The 21,385-nt window shown below is 36.9% G+C and overlaps 1 long non-coding RNA gene across 1 annotated transcript; it reads right to left on the minus strand.

Annotated features, from left to right (window-relative positions):
• Positions 1 to 4,684: 4,684 nt before the first annotated feature.
• On the minus strand, positions 4,685 to 14,537 carry LOC121411636. The gene is made up of 4 exons (XR_005969514.1): positions 14,428 to 14,537; positions 10,213 to 10,316; positions 6,449 to 6,673; positions 4,685 to 5,344 (listed from the first exon to the last, which is right to left on the minus strand). It is a non-coding gene; the product is annotated as an uncharacterized LOC121411636 (long non-coding RNA).
• Positions 14,538 to 21,385: the final 6,848 nt, after the last annotated feature.

Raw genomic sequence — 21,385 nt, forward strand, 5'->3', positions numbered from 1 at the left:
TAATGCATGTAGTTATTGTTCACATGCTTTTTTAGTCAAAAACCTTCGTATGAATCCAAGATTTCGCAGTTGATATCTTACTGACTTTGAAATGCTAGATACTTGTTCATTAAAGGACATGCTGCTATCAAATATAACACCAAGGTTCCGTACACTAGAGAAGGCAGAATGACTTTGTCACCTACGTGCAGAACCAATTGATTGTGACTGGCCTTCATCAAGGAATTCTTGGAGCCCAAAATTATGAATTCAGTTTTATTTTCATTTATCTTTAGACTGTTGGGATTCATCCAATGCTTCATTTCGTGAATACGTTTCAATATTTTCCAAAGCATAAAAAATCGCATCTAAGGATGGAGGAACAGAGACAAAAAGCTGAATGTCGCCAGCGTAGCAATGGTAGCTATGTTATTAATGCATACAATTCAATTTAACACTGCATCATTGTCATGATTTCCTAGAATATGTACATAATTGTTCTTCTTCCAAACAAGGAATTTATCAGGGTTTTAGATATCCAAATTAGTTTTGAGCAACACTCCTGCATCTTTTTGATCCAGAAACAAAAAAAATGATTTTACAAAGTGCTCTCACAATACACACAATCATTCAAAGATATTTTGTATATTTGTGGTAAACTCTTCATATATATCTTTGTTGGTGGTTACATTCAACAATTTCTAAACCACAACAGAGTCAAAGTTCGAATAATTATTTCCAAATTACAATAGAGACTACCTCCGCTTTATAAAATGTATATCCTACATATATCAGAATTCGGATCCTTAATAGAAGAATATATTTAGCTTGGACCTGCCCCAACATTTTAACAACATAAACATGTACATTAACATACAATAACATTAAATAATGCAGGTTTTGAGAAAGTATAGAGGGAATTATTTGATTTCGTTTGGAGCAGCAATATCACTATTTTTGCCCCTCAGTAAAAATAGTAATTTCCAGTCCAACTTCGTACAAAGAATTCCCTCTTTACTTTCTAAAGAAACATATATATGTTATATTTGTTATTGTATCCTATTTTTAATATTTCCTTGTTGGATCATCCCTAATCTGGACCATAATCTAGATCGTACTCTGTGCTGTCAAAACCTGGTTAGGCTTTACTCACTGCCCTATTAAAATAAAGCCATTCGCGCTCAGCAGAATTTGATGATCGTCTGCACCGATGCATCACAGGTCTTGCCCGAGAGAGAAAGCTCACTGACACGCGCATTTGAGAGATTGCATGATCTATTCCAGGCAAGAGGTCTAGAATGTCAATTTAGGTCAATTTGGTCTACACTCAGTCCAGATTGGTTACACACCAACAGGAATCACATGTATTGTAGATTAACCGCTAGCTATTAAATGACAAGTCTACCCCCAACAAAAAGTTGATTTGAAAAAAGGAGAAAATCAAACAAGCAAAACACTGAAAATTTCATTAAAAAACGGATGTAAAATAAGAAAGTTAAGACATTTTAAAGTTTCGCTTAATTTCACAAAACAGTTAAATGCACATCCCGGTCGGTATGCAAATTGGTAGACTGATGACGTCACCCACTCACTATTTCTTTTGTATTTTATTATATAAAAGATTCTAATTTTCTCCTCCATGTCAAGTGAAACAAAGTTTCATTTCTCCCTGAACATGTGGAATTACAATTGTTTTAACACTGTTTTTTTCACTGTTTTGTGAAAAATAAGCGAAACTTAAAAATGTCATAACTTTCTTATTTTACATCCGATTTTTGATGAAATTTGCGGCGTTATGTTTGTTTGATTTTTCTCTATCAATTCAAATCAACAATTTTCTGGGGTGGACTTGACCTTTAAAATGAAGGGATGTTAAACAAATATATCAGGCATTTCTTTTAAACAGCATAGTAGGAATTATTAATCCTTGGTTGGATTGTCAGCATCACTATTTTAATTCAAAATACAAATTGCCAGACCATCCTTGGATCAATAATTCCCACTACACTTTTTGAAAGCCTGATATATTTGTACACAAGAGTGGATTCATAACTCAAAAGTGGTGCTATTGGCAAGTCCTTGCACAGGACAATTTTTGTGACTTGTTGGTTGGCATATATTATACATATATCCAAACAGGGAAACACAGCAAGAAAATGGCCAGTTATCAAATCTTCAGCATGTTTTGAGAATAGTTGGAATATTTCTGGAATCCACACGAAATTTCACCGATTATGAAATTTATCGAAACCCTCTCAACTAAAAATGATGAGAAACGACAAAGACTTTCATTGCTTTGTAAGTTTTCCCATGATGCATCATGAGAACTCTCGTAAAGCTGTTCCCTACTGAATCCGGTCATTCCCCATGGATACAGTGGTCAACATGAACCACAGAATTAAAAAACAAGTGGAATGCCTCTGGCAGTCTCACCTGCATCACGCGATTCAACATAGCAGCAGTGCTGACTTTGAAAACTACTATAACTCGCACAAGATGTTCAGTGATACTTGGTTACTCTTATGTCCACGTTTTATGAACTCGACCAATACAATTTCAGAGATATGATGGTAATTCAACAAATACCCCCAACAAGGCTAGAGTTCATTGACCTTAGCTGACCTTTGACCTTGATCATGTGACCTGATACTTGCCCAGGATGTTCAGTGATATTTGATTACTCTTATGTCCAAGTTTTATGAACTGGACCAATATACTTTCAAAGTTATGATGGTAATTCAACAAATACCTCCAATTTGGCCAAAGTTCATTGACCCTAAATGACCTTTGACATCATGTGACCTAAAACTCGCACAGGATGTTCAGTGATACTTGATTACTATGATGTCCAAGTTTCACGAGTCAGATCCATAAACTTTCAAAGTTATGATAGTAATTCAACAGATACCCCCAATTCGGCCAAAGTTTCTTGACCCTAAATGACCTTTGACCTTGGTCATGTGATGTGAAACTCATGGAGGATGTTCAGTAATACTTGATTAATCTTATGTCCAAGTTTCATAAATTAGGTCCATATATTTTCTAAGTTATGATGACATTTCAAACACTTAACCTTAGATTAAGATTTTGATGTTGATTCCCCAAGATGGTCTAAGTTCATTGACTCTAAATGACCTTTGACCTTAGTCATGTGACATGAAACTCAGGCAGGATGTTCAGTAATACTTGATTAACCTTATGGCCAAGTTTCATGAACTAGGTCCTCTAAGTTATGATGTCATTTCAAAAACTTAACCTTAGGTTAAGATTTGATGTTGACGCCGCCGCCGTCGGAAAAGCGGCGCCTATAGTCTCACTCTGCTATGCAGGTGAGACAAAAACAGATAGGACTGGTATTGCCAGGCAGCACTGTGAATATGAATCCACTGCACAATATTTCATTAAAATAACACAGAGATACTGGCCCATATTCTCAACAGAGGCTTCAATTGTACCATGGTACAAAACCAACATTTATGCAGCTTTAAAACATTATCATGGTTAAATTAGGCACCCTTTTTGGCAAAAGTGTACATTTATAATTGGACTTTTCTTAGTGAACGCAATCTGCATAATTCATGGTTTTGTACCATGGTGCAATTGAAAACTCTTCTGAGAATCCAAGCCCAAAAAATCCTGAGAAATATCAAATATACAACCCATGAAAGCAACTTAACTCCAGCATGAAGCAATCACTATGGAAAGCCAAGCTAGACAATAATGGTTCATGAATAGATTATGCTTTCCTGGTACTAAGTCCATGCATCTGCTTTTCGTCCATTCATTGTATTGAAAAGCTTGGCTTTCCATAGAGATGGCATCAAGATGGAGTTATGCTTTTAATGCAACAGGCCACTGAAAGCTACACCTTCTGTACAAGAATGTATGTATGTATCACATTGAACCAGTAAATCTTATGATGTTTGGCAAGTGTCAACTTTTCTTTGAATTTCCTGGGTGTTATGTAAACTTCAGGCCTCAACTGTAATTACCGTATTTTCCGGAATATAAACCGCAGCCGTAACCGCACCCCCAAAATCGGGAGGCTCAAAAAAAAAGAAATTAGCAACCTGCGTGTAGTATTTATTTGGATGAGCAAATTCTCATGACAGTGTTTTGAAAGACCAAAAGATATATTACTAATTTTATTATTTAAAAAAATGGTTACTTTATTCTTTAACCTTATTTTTCAAAGAATATAAATTATTTCTTTGTAGAATAAAGAAAAAAAAGACCATGAAATGGCAGTATTGTATATCAAACTTATAGTCTGAAAAGGGGAAAAGAAAACAAAAATGTTGAAAGTGAGGGGGAAAAAATAGAGGACATTTTTATTGCCTAATTTCTAACCGATTACGATTACGATCGATTACGATTACATGCCTATTGTAAAGCATTTTCAATGCACTTTTTAGGTGTAAAAAAAAAAGTTTTCATTAAAAAAAAAACAGGGTTTTTTTAAGGAAAAGGTGACCATAAAATGCCATTTTTAATATCAAAATTATGGTATAAAAAGGGAAAGTTTTTTTTTAATATTGAGAGAAAAACAAAAGAAATAAAGAATAACTATTAGGACATTATTTATTGCCTTTTTTACTAACCGATTACGATTACATGCCTATTAAAGAGCATTTCCCATGCAATTTTAGTTGAAAAAAAAAAGTTTTCATCATAAAACAATCATTTTTTTTTTTTGAAAACATTTTTAAAATGATAGTAGTTAGATAAATAATAAAAACCAATCTTTACAAAGAAGATTTTTCAAAGAAAACTTCGCAAAATATGCTCCCTATTTTTAGTAACCAACAAATAATTATACATTAAATATTCTATATAATTGTTGGTTCACTAGCAAGTTGTAATACCGACTAAACAGTCAATATTCCAACGGAATTTTGTTGTTTCTGTGTATAAACTGCACCCAGTATTTCAAGAATATAAAGCGGGAAAAAAGGCGCGGTTTATACACCGGAAAATACGGTAGTAATTTTGTTTATTCTGGGAAGCACTGCTACGTGTATGTACAACTATCTTTATTGCTTATTTGTATTACTCAAGACATCATGAATGTCTTTCCAACAGTCAGCCCACGCACGACACAAAGTTGCTCCCGTTCAAAGAATCGAGATATGATGTGACGTGGCATCCAACGGAACCGTCGGAAGCGTTGTAACCGGTCCCAGAGACTGTTGGGAACGATGGGTCTAAACTCCCTAATCAGGATAGCCGGGTGCACTTAGAGTGCTGGTGGAGAGGATGACATGGTTGATGAAGCTGTTGGCTGGATCAGCAAAGATGGCCAGGGTCTTGCCTTCTTTTGCAGCGAGCGTTTGCAGAGCGAAGGAGTGTCTATCCCATCCTTGTCCTGGAGGAGAAGAGGAATAATAATACAATCAATTTGTACAGTGCAGACACCAGGGATTTCTCTTTATTTTCTTATTTCGGAGGCTACCCTTCACAAAGTCCTGCCTAAATCTGCAACATTGACTATAAAGCTTTCACATTTTAGTGAATGGGTATTTTCCGAGGTTCTTTCTTCTACTTTTTTTTATCTTCCAGTACTCATTTGAGCATTTCAGGGGCAAAATGGCCATGGTATGCTTTCCTTTAGCCAGAAATTTATCCACAGTGCTGCACTCAACCCAGGTAAGGTGAATGGGTACCTGGCAGGATTAATTCCTTGCATGCACCGAGTGCCAGTGATGATAGAGCTATAGCCCAGGAATTAATAGCAGGTGCTTTGTATCCTCAGGCAAAAAGCACTGTATAAATCCAGTTATTGTTACCATTATTATCATCATTATTATCATTATTGAAATCACCTCAAGCCCCTGAGTATTTATTTCCCTGGCAGACAATAGACAAAGATACTCTACTACCATAGGCGGAGGAAGCGAGGGGGGGGAAGTTCTAAATTTTTTGTTGATAACCTTTTTTTTGCTTGTCAATTTCGTTTCCTGTGCCCCCCCCCCCATATTTTTTTTTTTTTTTTGGCTTGCTTGTCAAATTTTTAACCTCTGTCCATCAAAAAATTTCAAGGTGGACCCCCTAAATTTTTTGGCTTCCGCCGCCAATTTCTACTACACTTTAACCCTCCCCGGCCATTATGATCTCCCAAAATACAAAATAAAACACTGCAGTAGCATTTTGTCCTCATGAAAGATAAATATAATTTGAAGTTAAACAATTCGTAAAAATAACATTTATCAATTGTTTGTACTGGTCAAAATGATGATTATTCCTTGCCTTACATAACTATGGTATCAGCAATTTGAAGTCTCCATAAATATAGCGACTACCAGTTTTTCACAACTTTAAAAATTCGGACATAAAATTCTTTTATGTCCGATATTGTGTACAATTGCTCATATCTACATGTATTTGTCAGATTTTTTTTCCCTCTCAAAAACAAATTTTCAATTTGGGTTGAACCCCCTTCAATCGAAGGATTAAACCTATCCAAACTTACCCATTGCAGCTTCCTTGGTGAGGACGTTATGTTCTCCGAACACTCCTGTAGTAGTCTCCTCTTCTCCTCCAGGCCCGCTGAGGAATCCATCTGGAATGCCTAGGAGCACCTGAAGGTTTCCTTCATGGCAGATCGAAGGGTTTCCTTCCTGCCGTGCTAGAAGGCGGCTGTTTTACAGGACTCACACGTGGTACCAACCTTGCCCGTCATCCTGGAGTATGCCATCTGTGTATGGAAAACAACGGTAAGGTACCTTGACAAAAGTCTGTGCCACGTATTTATGCAGTCCATCTAATTTTTAAACACACAATTGATGCATCTAATTACATATAGTTCTATACACTAGTAACTAGATGAACAAGATAGATGCTCATCATACACGTTAGTGGACGAACAGATAAGAACCCAGGAGCTTCGTAATGATGACAGGCAATCAGGTTAATCACACGTACAGTTGTAATAAAACAAATAATGAGCTTTGAAATTGTGTAAGGCAGGTTGACTATGAAAACATTTTTTTCATGGGCAATTAAATTAGATTCTAAGAGCTATTCTATGAGGTCCACCAAACATCAACAAGAGTGTCGCTAAGGCGAGCACATTATACGCCTGCCTGTAAGGCGGAAAATGGAGTCATTGGTCCAGCAAGAAAAGTAGAAGGTGGCAAATTCACCTCTGAATTTCTGACCTCAAAATCAATAGACTTCCTGGGATCCATGCTAGTATCATACACACCAAATTACATGAGCCTAGGTTAAGTTAAACTAAAGTTATCGCGTTTACAAGGACATCAGAAGGGTAAGATGAAAACATGTCCCTGTGATCTTGACCTCTGAATTTCTGACCTCAAAATCAATAGGCTTCCTGGGATCCATGCTAGTATCATACACACCAAATTACATGAGCCTAGGTTAGGTTAAACTAAAGTTATCGTGTTTACAAGGAAAAGTTAACAGACAGACAGACGGACACCGAGCATGATACCATAACACTTCCCGACTAAAACGGGCGTATAAAAGATCAGGGACCCAGTTCATAAAACTTATTATATTAACAAATTAGCAGTTAAAAGCTACTGAAATCCTTCAATCTGATTGGCCGATATCAAATTTGTTAATAGAAATTGTGCCTTTGTTATTATAACAAGTCTTTATGACAACGGGACCCAGATCAGTGGAATAAAATCAATTTGATAGAACACATTACAAATACAATTTCCAACAGACCCCACCCAAAAGAAAATATTAGTAATGTGGTAGTTTAATTCCGACCAAACATAGAATCAAATCATTCGCAGAGTATCAGATCCAGGGGGCACAGGTCCTGGGTCATCACACCCCTGCAGGAAAATAATGGTATTTTTCTTTGCTTTTTTCTTTTAAAGAGCCCCCCCCCCCCCCCCCCGGACACTTACGGGGATATTAATCCTAAATATGCCACTGCATCCATACATGTAGTTTTGATCACTCAAACAAAGTATTGCTCTTCAATTGTATTCATTAATTCATTTTACATAAACAGGGTTCCCAGATTTTCAGGAAATTTCCTGAAATTCCCTGATATTTCCCTGATGAAGTTAAATTATTCCCTGATAATTATTTAAACCCATTCCCAGTTTCGCATGTTTTCTAAGTTGTTGCAGTGAATTTTATGTATTTTCAGTATAGAAACAAGAATGCAAAACTAATCACCTCCATAACCAGCCAATCAATGGATGTCGTTTTGATAAGCAACAAAAAATATAACAGAGTCTGACTGACTACCGTGCTTTAGACTTTCGGGCTGATAAAAAATTCCCTGATTTTCCCTCATTTGAGGCATTATTCCCTGATCTGAGGTATTTTTTAAAATCAAATTCCCTTATTTTTTCCCTGACTGGAAAAAAGTAAAAAAAAAAATCCCTAATTTCCTTGATGGGCTGAACCCTGATAAACTAGGAAATAATTTTCATTTTTAGGGACTATTTTCACATTTAGACAATTGCTAAATTGGAGGAGATTATTTTTTTAAAGGTCAAGTCCACCTCAGAAAAATGTTGATTTGAATCAATAGAGAAAAATCAGACAAGCATAATGCTGAAAATTTCATCAAAATCGGATGTGAAATAAGAAAGTTATGACATTTTCAAGTTTCGCTTATTTTTCACAAAATAGTTATATGCACAATTTAGTCATATGCAAATGAGAGAATCGATGATGTCCCTCACTCACTACTTCTTTTGTTTTTTAATGCTTGAATTATGCAATATTTCAATTTTTACAGATTTGAAAAGAAGGACCAATTTGACTGAACAATAAAATGTTGACCAATGGTGGTTCCACATGTTCAGGAAGAAGCAAAACGTCTTTTTTTTTCTTTCAATAGGAAGAAGTAAAACTTTGTTTCACAGGGCATTGAGGAGAAAATTATATAATAAAAAACAAAAGAAATAGTGAGTGATGTCATCAGTTCCCTCATTTGTATATCGACCGGATGTGCATATTATAACTATTTTCTGAAATCAAGCGAAATTTAGAAATGTCATAACTTTCTTATTTTTCATCCGATTTTGATGAAATTTTCAGAGTTATGCTAGTTGCATTTTTCTCTTTTTATTCAAATCAACTTTTTATTTTGGTGGACTTGTCCTTTAAATCTGAAGGGCTACTTTTTTCAAAACAAACAATTTCATACGGTAAATGAAAATATAATTTTTCTGACATATGCCAAATAATAGACCGTTTCCTAGTTACTTCATTTTTTTTCAATTTTGTCAAATGACCTTTCATTACGATAGGCAGATTTCAATACAAGACATTATGTAAGCATGCCTTACATAGCAGGAGACGAAATTGATTAGACAAGAATATCACACCAATGAACACTCTATAAAAGTATCCGTTGCATTTCTACTTTGAATGCATTAGCATGTTGTTATACCTATGTTCTTGGTCAAATGAAATACCATTCGCTAGTGGACGTATCAATTGTTTTTTATTGTGGAACTAATGGAAGATCAAAGTTGGTGCTTATCTCATTAAATTTTAAACCACCACGTCACTTGAGTACCAATGACCTTTTACTGATCATGCCCAGACCGGAACTACGAAATGGCATTGTTTTCTAAATACTCTTGAATATTGTGTGCCGAAGATCTTGGGGTGACTCAAAGAAAATGTCACCAGAAAGCATTGAATTTGGGGGATTTTACAGGTAATTTGGGCTGTCCTGATTGTGATATTGCCCATCGCTCCTCTGTATTTCCTGCAATGATATTATACCCCAATTCCTGTTAGATGATGATGATGATGCACAGCATCTGTATAGTGCCATATATCTGTCAAAGACATTCAAAGGCGCATTGGAGGAGCCAGCCAATCTGGGTCGCCGAGAAGGGCTCGCACACAGAACTGTGACCCGCAGGTCTCTCCTCCCAAAAACTGGTTGGGGAATGCAGGTGGACCACTACACCGGTGGTTTCCCCCTTCTCTTATTCGAAAAGTACAGTGGGTTCTTAATGTGCCAAGGTGGTGATTCTCTTCTACACGGGGCCTCCATTTAACGTCCTATCCGAGGGACAGAGTGTTTTCCACTGTAACATAGCCTGCATCTATGAAACAGGGGAGAGACGTTTACACACAACGCACTGGCTTCAGTCATTCGTCCGGGGTGGACTTGAACCCACAACCTTTAGTTTGAAGGGCAGACGCTTTACCGACTGAGCCAACTTTGCCCTCTTTAAACCTCTTTAAAAACTGAAAATCAAATTAAACCTAACACCATACCTGATCATTATACTCCGGTCGATCATCGAACGTGTAGGAGAAATATGGATTAAAGATGAGTACAATTGATGCTCTGGATTCCAAGTACATATCAAACCACGGACCTACAAATAAATAAAAAGAGATATTTTGGGTTTATTACACTTTTTCTGAACAAATTGAATTTCTTCATTTTAAATCTGGTAGAAAGGACCAATAATCGTGTACATGTGTGATATAATAATAATGATAATAACAATAGCTGGATTTATAAAGCGTTTTTGCCTGAGGATACAAAGCGCTGCTATTATTACCCCCGGCTTTAGCTGTGCTGCAATACAGGCATTGAAGCATTCAAAGAATTAATCCAGCCGGGTATCCATTCACCTCACCTGGGTTGAGTGCAGCATAATGTGGGTAAAATTCAAACTGACGGAACACACACCATGGCAGGGAATCGAATCCAGGCCCCTCAGATTGAAAGAAGAGAATTTTTTTTATAAACAAATTTTTGGCATTACTCCTATGTGTTAATATCGCATGCTTGATCTGTAATAAAAATTGTAAGTCAGAAAAAAATTGGAACCAGTGGGATTCAAGTCGGATTCGGCGCCTATAGTCTCGCTCTGCTATGCAGGCGTGACAAAAAACAAACTCACTAATATTCAAACTGAATGCTGTAGAGCTGCCAACTTGGATTAAAAAATTACTTGCATCTGCCGATAGATATCAGGAATCGTAAAATATTTCTTCTAATCAATAAAAATCATATAAATTACTTTATATTTATCAACAGAAAAAAATATTTTACAAATTGTGATATAATCGGCAAATGCAAGTATTTTTAAAATCTAAGTTGCAGCTCTGCACGCGTGTGGTATCTAGGTATCGATAACAAAAGAATGGAAAATGGCAACGTAAACAGACAGGGTAAGTGAATGCTCTTGCTCTTAATTTTCTTCAATTTGACTAATATGTATTGAAGGAAAATTAAGAGTTTTGATAAAAAATGGGGTAAACATAAAACTTGCCCCTGTAGGCCTACTTTAGTTTGGGCGCTTTACAAAAATAAAAATTGGTGAAACTAGACTTATATCATGTAAATCACCATGGGTAATCCTCGCCTCTACAGCAAGGCAAATATAGCCGACCCAGGCATTTGGGGAGTAAGGGTACGATAGTACTATGATTTTTACTCCCCAGACGCCTAGTCCAGGCTAGTAGTGAGTAAACCCAGGGATCTCGCTCCCGCCCGCGTTCTCTCCTTCTACCCCCATCTCGATCGGCCATTTTTGTTATGAATTGTAACAAAATGGCTGATCGAAACGGCGGTAGAAGGAGAGAACTTTTCATTTTTTGAGGTTCCAGTCTGTGCCCAGATGTCAGGAAAACTGCCACTCGTTAGACCTTCATCCATATAATCGTGGTAGGTGCATAATTTCTGTTTTCATAATTTATCTTGCTAGATATTTTGACCATAATCTACCCTTGTCCCGTGAGTATGGGTAAATACACGGTGAGCTCCTGGGCCAGGCCCGCTATGCGGGCCGGCGCTCCCTGGGTTAGTAGTGAGTGTGGTGGCTGGGTAACACATTTTCTCTCAATGCTGACTGCACAGTGGCGGGCGGTATGCAAAGAAGATCATCATACCTATAGCCGTACTCCCGTAAGACATGTCTGGACTTAGACAGGAATAACCGTCGTTTCTGGGGATTTATTCAACAATTTCTGACATTTTATTGTAATCCCCATTCATCGACGGTAAAGTGTCCGTGTGGGCTTCCATTTGTTATAACACCAGCACTTTTGTCCGACCAGAGTCCAAAGTTTGGGGTTATATAACACATCGAGGTTACAATCTAAGGATATGTAAACTACAAATTAAAAATATTTAATTATTCAATTTTAAAATACTTTAAACGATATAGATGAAAATTATACTTTACGATGTTTAGTTGGGAAAAGCACCGCTCATCGATCCAAATTAAGGCAGCCAAACTATGAAATATTCACAAACGAACGGGGAGGGCGTCAACAATATACGAATGTGATATCGATATTGCATTCCACCAGCACACCTACAAGGCAATAATACGATACGATACACTCACGAAGACAAACAATAATAGTTATAATCGCGATATATCAAGACATTAACGATAATGACGTCATTCAAGATGGCAACTTGCAGGAAAAACCGTTAAGGTCGGGAAAAATGTCTTAGATGACAGATTTATCAATCATCCAGTGGATTTTTTTAATAACTCCGGTCCAAGGTATGCAATTACTTAAGTTATTTATATTTCCCTGATAATTAAACTGTAAATTTCGCTCAAAAAACAGTTTTAAATCGCGATCTATAGAACGCTATTTCACTACATTGTCTGACGTCTGTAGCCACGGACCCCCAACCTCTTCAGTCTATGTAATAATGTATGGTGAGTGGAGCCATAGCCAACGGCCAACGTAGTTCAGCGGAACAACCAAAATACAGAGACTGAAGCTTTTGGTCTAGTCTGGACTGGACTCGGGAGGTGTCTTGAAATTCCATGGACCATTCTTCATATCGCTCAAATCGGCTTTGCCTTTGTGAAACAGACTTGAGCTGTAAATTATTATTGTATGCAGATGATAGCGTACTACTTTGTTCAAATTCCAACCCAAAATTTGTTGAGGAAAAACTTAGCGAACAGCTGTCTACATGTGTCGATTGGATGACTGATAATAGATTATCGTTACACTTAGGCAAAACCGAAAGCATTCTGTTTTGTTCTAAAAGTAATCATAAAACTTCATTTGAATTTGAAGTATCATACAATAATAAGATAATTCAGAGGAAAGAATCTGTAAAGTATTTAGGCATTGAGTTGACTAGCTCCCTTTCATTTTCATCTTTAGTAGAATCAATCGTAAAAAAGGCGAATGCCCGTTTGAAATTTTTGTACAGGTATCAAAGTTGTATGGATCAAAAAGCAAGGCGTATTCTCTGTTTTGCACTTATTCAGAGTTTATTTGACTATGCTAACCTGTTGCTTGGTATAGTGGCATAAGCGAACTCGATAAAAAGAAGTTGAAAATTATACAGAATAAAATTGTTAGATTCATTAACTGTTCTGGTCCCAGAACCCATGTTGGCTATACCGAACTCACTGGAGCAGGTTTTCTTGAAGTCAACAAAAGATCAAAGCAGCTTATATTGCACCATGTGCATAAAATCTATCACAATAGATCGAACCATTACATTGGATCAAACTTTAATCTCGTTACCAAAATACATAAACTATAATACAAGAAACAGCCATTTCAACTTTTGCTTACCAGAAAGGATAGGGAGTATTGGTAACTCCTTTTATTACAATGCTATAAAACATTGGAATTCCCTTCCCAATTATATAAAGGAAATAGGAAACTTTTTGCATTTTAAGAGGGAAATTGAAAGAATATCTTTCACTTGAGAGTCAAAAAGAAGATGCAAATGATATGTTATACGGTTGATTAAGCCTGAATACTGACCTAGGTCTTTCCTCTTCTCTACCAGGTATTATTATGTATTTTACATAGTGTGATTGAAGCTTCGATATGTTCTTTCTTCTATTTCTTTTATCTCTTGCTATTCTCCTCTTCGTGTTGTTATTGTCGTCACCGTTTTTGCTGTTGTTCTCCTTATTTTTTTCCTTCGTTATCAGTTTCTTCCGTCTCCTTCTACTCCTCGTCCCCATTATTCTTCTGTTGCTCCTCTTCCTTCTCCTTCTTTTCTTCTTCTTCTTCGTTATATTCTTGTATATATCTAATTTATTGTCTATATATATTATTTATAGGTAATACTAAATTCTGATTTTTTTCCTTCATTTTTAATATGTAAATAGTATAATTGAACCATTTTATTATCTTAATTCAGGACCCCACTGGAAATAAGCTTTCGAGCTTTCGTGGGTCATCCTGTGCAAGCCTGTTGTTTTAATGCTACTGTATATATGTTATGGTGACTTGCCAAATAAAATCAATCAATCAATCAATCATATCGCGTTCTCTCTCGCGCGCGCGCCTCTAATTTAGAATTCGCAAATTGACCAATGGCAAGAAGACATGATTTCCTATACGGTATGTGGGACAATGGTTCAAGTCAAACAAGACTCGAGTCTCAGGATTCTACGAAAAAATTAAGAAAGCTGATACCCACATTAAAGTAATAAAGTGATCAATGTGATCAACTTGCAAAAAAAACAACATCCTTACATTAGCTTTCGATCTCAGTCGCTCAACAGTCACCAGTCTTTGAATACCAGCCATTTTCCAGAATAATTCAGACGGGCTTCTGACGCAAAATTCGCTGAGCGTATTTACATTAATACGGCTATTTGTGATCGATCCGATCTGATAACCGGGCGCCCGGCGCGGCGCTGGCCGGATGTGTGTGACGTGGATGTATTACCACCCCCCCCCCATCATGGAGGGCCCATTGAGAGGATGAAGCTACTAATTAGAATGTTTTCCCCCAAAGATGATTCTCAACTAATGCTGCAGGCCCTCTTGGGTGATGGATTTTGTTTTACATACGTTTTTTTCGTAGTCTCAATAACTCAGATGGCATTAATAGATTCCCTCTTCTCGATCGAGTCATAGTTTTTTGCTGTTTTATTTTTTAAATACTTTTTTCTCATGGCCTTCCTATTTTTCTCCTCTAATCCTTTTTGAAAAAAAAGTTAGCTAGCAATAAAAGACCTCTTTGATAACAAAATCTAATTATGTAGCTTTGTGGATGGTATTTAAAAGTAGCATATATTTCATGTGCACCCTTTTGTTTCCTTTTATTTCCTCTCTCCCAATTCTTTCGTAAAATGTTTGGGAGGCCCATATGGCCCAAAGCCCCACATCTTAAGACTGAGGTTATGTTTCAAGTTTCAAGTTTATTTCATTAATTTTCTTATCCATAATGTTTGCTTTATGTACTTTAAGGACTATATCACACAATTTCATCATGTCCTCTTATCATATATGTTTTCCTATACAGTGCGTATCAAAAAAAGTTTACACTTTGAAAAAGCCCTGGGAATTAAAAATATACAACATGTGGGTAATTTTTTCATATATAATCTTGGGGTTGGGTCTCATCTATCCAATGAAAGTAAAAGTTTTGACAGAACGTTACACTTGAGTGAGTACTGTCCATTTTTGTAAAGCTCGCAGAAATCTGTTTGCGCAGAAATGCATGTTTTCACGCTGTGTCAAGATGAAAGGGCGAAATGAAACCTACCCTGCAAAACATTTCTTTAACATTTCCTTGCACTTTTAGTCAATTGAAATAAAACGGATACATTCAAGCATTTTGTAACAATTTTGCCACCCAAATTAAAATTTCAACTCTTTAGTACGCACAACCTTACCCTTTTGCGCCAGCTGGATCTGAGGACATAACCATGATAACTGAATCTGAACAAAAGATTTTTCAGACATCTCCAGCATTTTTTCACTAAGTTTTTATCATTTAAAGTGGGTTTACATTTCATTTTTCATTTAATACTTGTTTTTACACTTTTCTTAAGCTTGACAATGATTAACAAATGAAAATCAAGCCTAAGCCATTTTATGTAAATCTCAGCTTAGTGTAAAGCAAATATCGCCACGATGGCCTCAGTGTGCGGGAGTGGGATGGGGCGAAATGCAATCTTCAAAGTATTTTGGGCAAGGAAACAAGTGGAAAATGGTAAAAGATATCTTCAAATAAATTTTACTAGCTAAATTCAACATGTTCTTCATGATAAAGGTCTATTTTTATTCGCATAACTATTTCAACAGTTATATCGTCATTTGCTTAAATGGATCTGTACCAATGTTAAAATGTGTAAAAAATTTCAGGATATTACAAATGTGTAATTTTACAGGGTTTTTTCAAAGTGTAAACTTTTTTTTGATACTCTCTGTATAATGTTTTGCATTTTTATGCTGATCAGGCTACTCTGTATGAATAGGAGTTGGGCGATGTATCAGAGAGTATAGTATTCAACAATATACGGTACATTATACATAATGATATTGAACAATGCGGAGAGCGTAAATGCTAAATCCATCGCCAACGTCATGACGGGGGGGGGGGGGGCAGACAGACAGAATGATCGAAGACCGTAATGGGGGAGGGGTTGAGAAGGGAGAAAACGAGGTGAGTGAGAGAGAAAGAATGGTGGAAAGGTAGAAAATGGAGAAGGTACATGATGGAGAAATTTGGGATATACAGGGCCGTCGCTAAAGAGGGGGGGGGGGGGGGTGGTGCGACACCCCCATGGCCCCATTACTCTGGATATCGTCAGTAAATCTGCGCGCCACGGTCGGGAAAAAATGAAAGAAAGGAGGAGAGGGGGAAAAAAGAAAGAAAGGAAAGAGAATGAGGGAAAAATAAGGGGAAAAAAAGAAGAAAAGAAAAAGGGAAAAAGTCACCTATGGCTGTTCACGGGCTTCATCTACCAACAGTAATAGAATTTACCGATTTTCGGTCTTAATCGCCCAAAAAGTGAACACGCGCTTTGTACCAATTAAGAGTGATTAAAATGGCCCGGTTGTAGGTCTAAATCGCCAAAAAATTCAGCTCACGCTTCGCGCTCGCATTTTAATTAAGTGAGGTCGACACCTGTCACAAAAATTATAAACTGTTGGGTCACGCTGGAATTTTCCAACTGCCTCATGTATATACCGACAGTGATTAGAATGTAAATGTCGGGTCACCAAGGGCTGTTCTAATCAAAAGGGCTTATACCGACAGTGATTAGAATGTCCCGATTTTCAACAAATTTTGATATTCAGACTTGATCAAAACTGGACGTCGTCATAGTTGTGAAACGTTTTTCAATAGGTCTAAAGAACAAACTTTGTATCTCAATAGATAATGTGAGCGCATAGCGCGAGCTGATGTTCATTCTGACCCTCTAGGGAACCTTTAAAGCGCTGTCCAAGGCGTAAGAATATAGTGAAGATGATATGGATCTCACTAACAAAAGTGGTTACAAGGTCTACTATATAAAAAAATATCCAAAAGTTTTAGCTCGCGCTGTGCGCTCGCATGGTAATATCCAGGTCACATAAAATACCTTATCTTGCTTCTAAGAATGAAAATTAAGGTAGGAATAACCCTATAAAACCCCCCAGATTTTGGCGGCCGCGACGTGGAAATGCGGATGAAAATATTTTCGCCCGTCCCCTATTTATAAAAGCTGGAACTGCTCATTGACGTGACGAAAGAAAATGTGACTAGAGAAAACAAGATTTATGGTCGCGGGACGTCGGTAATCGGTACTGATATTTGTCGGTAATCAAGTCCTCTACACCCCCTACTGGAAAAGGCCTAGCGACGCCCCTGGGGATATATAACATAGCACAAACTTCACTTCATTTATTGCCAAACCAAGAGCTATAATTTACCCCGGGGGGGGGGGGGGCACTTACATTGACGAGTGGATACCATGCGCGACCCCGGGCGCGACCAAAAAAAAAAACACGTAAAAGGGATGTCTTTTTCAAGATAGGACACGTTACGTACGTAACGTGATAAGGGTGTCAAAAACACAAAAAATGACAAAAAAGGGTATCTATTTCGTTAGTTTACGTGTTTAGGGTCAAATTTGAGGGGATGATAAAACAAAATTAAAATGTTTTATAAAGGATGTCCTTTTTGCCCCAACAATTTGCGCGACGTGTGGAAGGTGGGGCCATACTACTAAACCAAATGATGTGCAAAAGTAAAACCGACGACCGACGTCCCCGTGACATATCGCTGTACTTGTTTAGGGGTTCATTTTAGGGAATACTTGTCAAGAGTATCGTTTCGTTTCCAACACTTGTTAAGGGTAGGGCTTCACACGCCAATACTTGTTAAGGGGTGCATTTTCAGAATATGGAAAATACGTGTTTAGGGTGCTTTTCGAGACCCCAAGGTCGCGCATGGTATCCACTCGTCAATGTAAGTGCCCCCGGAAATTACCAGAGTAAACTTGGATCATTAAATGTTTCATAATAAATTATATAAAAGAGACACATGAATGGTGATGTTGCAGCATCAGTAATATTCTGTCATCTCCATATACCATGCATCCGACGGGAGAGGATCAAGGCAGGGCCGTAGCCAGAAGCATTTTGTTGGGGGGGGGGGTACCAGCTAACTTTGCCAACTAAATTTGGGCGACATCGCCAAAGTGCGCGCACAGGGGGGGGGGGGTGGACTTGTCCTTTAATCTCACCAATCAACTAATGCGAACATAAACACGGACTGGAAATGTTTTATACTCAGACCTTAAAAGGGACAATCATCATAAAATAATAAAAGCTCGAAGTGCGGGAAAATATATTTGGTGTATATTCACTTGAAAACGGGATTTTTTTTAGTGCTATTTAATCTCTTTGAACATATTTATCTAATTAAACAGACAATATGCGAGCACCAGGAGAGATATGAACACATAGGCCCTAAGCAAAATTTGTTTCATAAAGCTATGAAAAAAATATTATGTAATATAATATACATAATATGCAGGCCTACTAATTTAGGACATTTTCGTGCTTCTTGCCCACTGCAAACTTGTTGACTTGGCATCATGAATTTGCCAATTGGAGATGGCTGAACATGAGTCTTTAAGTCTTGTGTTCTGTTCTTTTCAGACCTGAATTTTGCCAACTTGGCAGTAATTGTAAAGCACTTAACAGACTGGTAGAGCAGTTAGTGTTTTGCCACTTTAGTAGTCCCACTCCATAATTTGCCAACTATACTATGGCTTTATTATTTAATTTCAAATTCACCCCACCCCATATTCCTTACCTAGTCCTGCCTCTACTTATTTTGCATAACTAGTGAGAAGGTAAAATTGTCAATATTTGTGGTATAATTACAGACATATGAATAATGGTAATGGTCATTATTGCTGAAATTTAAGTTTGGAGAATTATTAAATAACAGAGTTAAACAATTAGGCCCAATTTCAAAATTGCTGCATCAGATTTTGCCATATAAAGAGAATTTAGTTTGATAAAAGGTCACATCAGACATGGCTTGTACCCATTGTAAACAAATTGAAACTCTAGATCATGCTATGTTGCATAGCACAATATATTTATAGAGTGTACATGCTGGTTCATTTAACTTTAAAAAAATTTAAGTTTTCTTCGATGTCAGATTTCAAAAGAGAATTAGTCACTAATTTGATATTTCTTGAATAAAGTAATAAGATTAAAAAAAAACAGTACAATAAAATCAAGTTTGTGAAATATGAAACTAATTGTATATGATATTGATTGTGTTTGTTTGATTTTAATGTAATAAGTACCTCTGATGAGGAAAAAATAATAGGGTAGGCATGATGACTGTTTATCATCAATAGAATAGAGTAATGGAGCAGAACATTGTGCAGTGTTAACCCACCCCCCTCAAAGTTAACAGAAAAATCAAAAGTAACAACAGTATCAAGTTGGTTTTCCCCAAATCATTTTATTACAAGTATCCTGGCTTCATCAATGACCAGATAACACATCTGTACAACTGTAATAATAATCCTCACACAAATCAAAATGGTATTGATTTTACAAATACACAAATAGACTTTTTTAAAAGCTTACAGATAATACCTTGCATTGCAGTAACAGGGTGAACAAAGAAGAGCATAGAAAAATACAACACAATCATTTCAGATAAAGCTGGGAAGGAACATTTGTTATTATTCTGTAAGTTATTAGGTGAGGGTTGCATGTCCTGGCTAATGTGTGTGATGTCGCAGAATACAGTTATGTCATGGCAGTAAGTGAATGATCAGTTTCTGGATGGGTTCTTTGAAAAAACAGAGTTGCCTGGATGTGATGAATGAGGCTCAATAGCTCATGTGAGTAGCCATCTGCCGCTTGGTGAATGCAAGCGTGTGTACAATATACTGTGTACAATCTGCACAATGAATGGAGTGTGTGAGGCATAGTCGTGCATACAAGTGTCAGCAAGCCCTGGAAAAATAATGGCTAGGACAAATAAACAATGACCATGCAATGTACAATGATTTACCTCACAAAATCAAGTCCAGGCAACTTTACTTGGCATATATAGGAAGTTCGACAAAACACGTAAAGTGAAGTCAAGAAAATGGTCTCGTTAGAGACGAGTACCAGTAAATATATTGCATAAGAGGATGTAATCGCAACATCCAATTATCAACCAATGTAATCAACTCTTACCAAGTGGAAGCTATCGTAGCTATTGCATGAATATATTACGGTTTATCTTTTGTAAGGCTGACCCTACTTCCAATATCAAAAGAAAGAAAAATGAGAAGAAAATAATGAAAGAACAGACAGAGGAGAAATACATGTACAATTTGAGCGCCAACGTTTGTGACCTGCACATCGATACATTGTTGCATGTTGGCATGAGAGATATTAACATTGAGACTGGTTAACAGCCTGAATTTGAAAGAACCGAAGCATTGCTTCAAGTAATCCATCCAAGATTCTTCCAAGATGGAAGTACATAATAACTTAGGTAATTGACAATAATACAGGTAATCTGAAATTGGAGCATGGGAAATAACAAAGGTAAAGAAATTCTCATTGAAATTTTTTGAAATACAAATGGACAAGGCCAACACGAAACTGGATGACGAAATTGACATCCGAATCTTGCACTCTTTTGTCTCTTTGTTCACCTGTACGGCTTGCAATTTCATTTTGATTTTCTATGCAAATAAAATAAGCTGCAAAACGAAATCCATGATGGCCAATTTACAATTAACGTAACTCTCTAGTTTCAAGTTCATGAACATTCATTTATAGACAACCTTGCACTCGCCAATTGAACTCCAGTCAGAACAGGATTTCAGATAATCAAGACCCCCTCGTTTATAAATTGTCCTATTCAAGCTGTATTTTGTTGCAGTTAAAGAAGCTTGCAAAGCCCATAACTCGTGCAAGGCATGTCAGGTGTTTCCTTTATCCTACTAATGAGCCTATTAGGCCCATTCCCTGCCACATTCGACCAATATCATAATCTATTCTCCACTTATCTTTAAAATATACCATGTACCTGTACAAACAATGTTTGTACAGAAAGACAAGGGCTATATGTAAATGGTCTTATTCCATAAGTAGTAGCAGTTGATAAAAGAGAGCAATACCATATACTTATATCAACAATGTATCTACAGGAATAATCATTTCTTTTCAAATATTTTTACAA

The sequence above is a fragment of the Lytechinus variegatus genome, chromosome 3 (genome assembly GCF_018143015.1).
Source record: "Lytechinus variegatus isolate NC3 chromosome 3, Lvar_3.0, whole genome shotgun sequence".
Classification (NCBI taxonomy): domain Eukaryota; kingdom Metazoa; phylum Echinodermata; class Echinoidea; order Temnopleuroida; family Toxopneustidae; genus Lytechinus; species Lytechinus variegatus.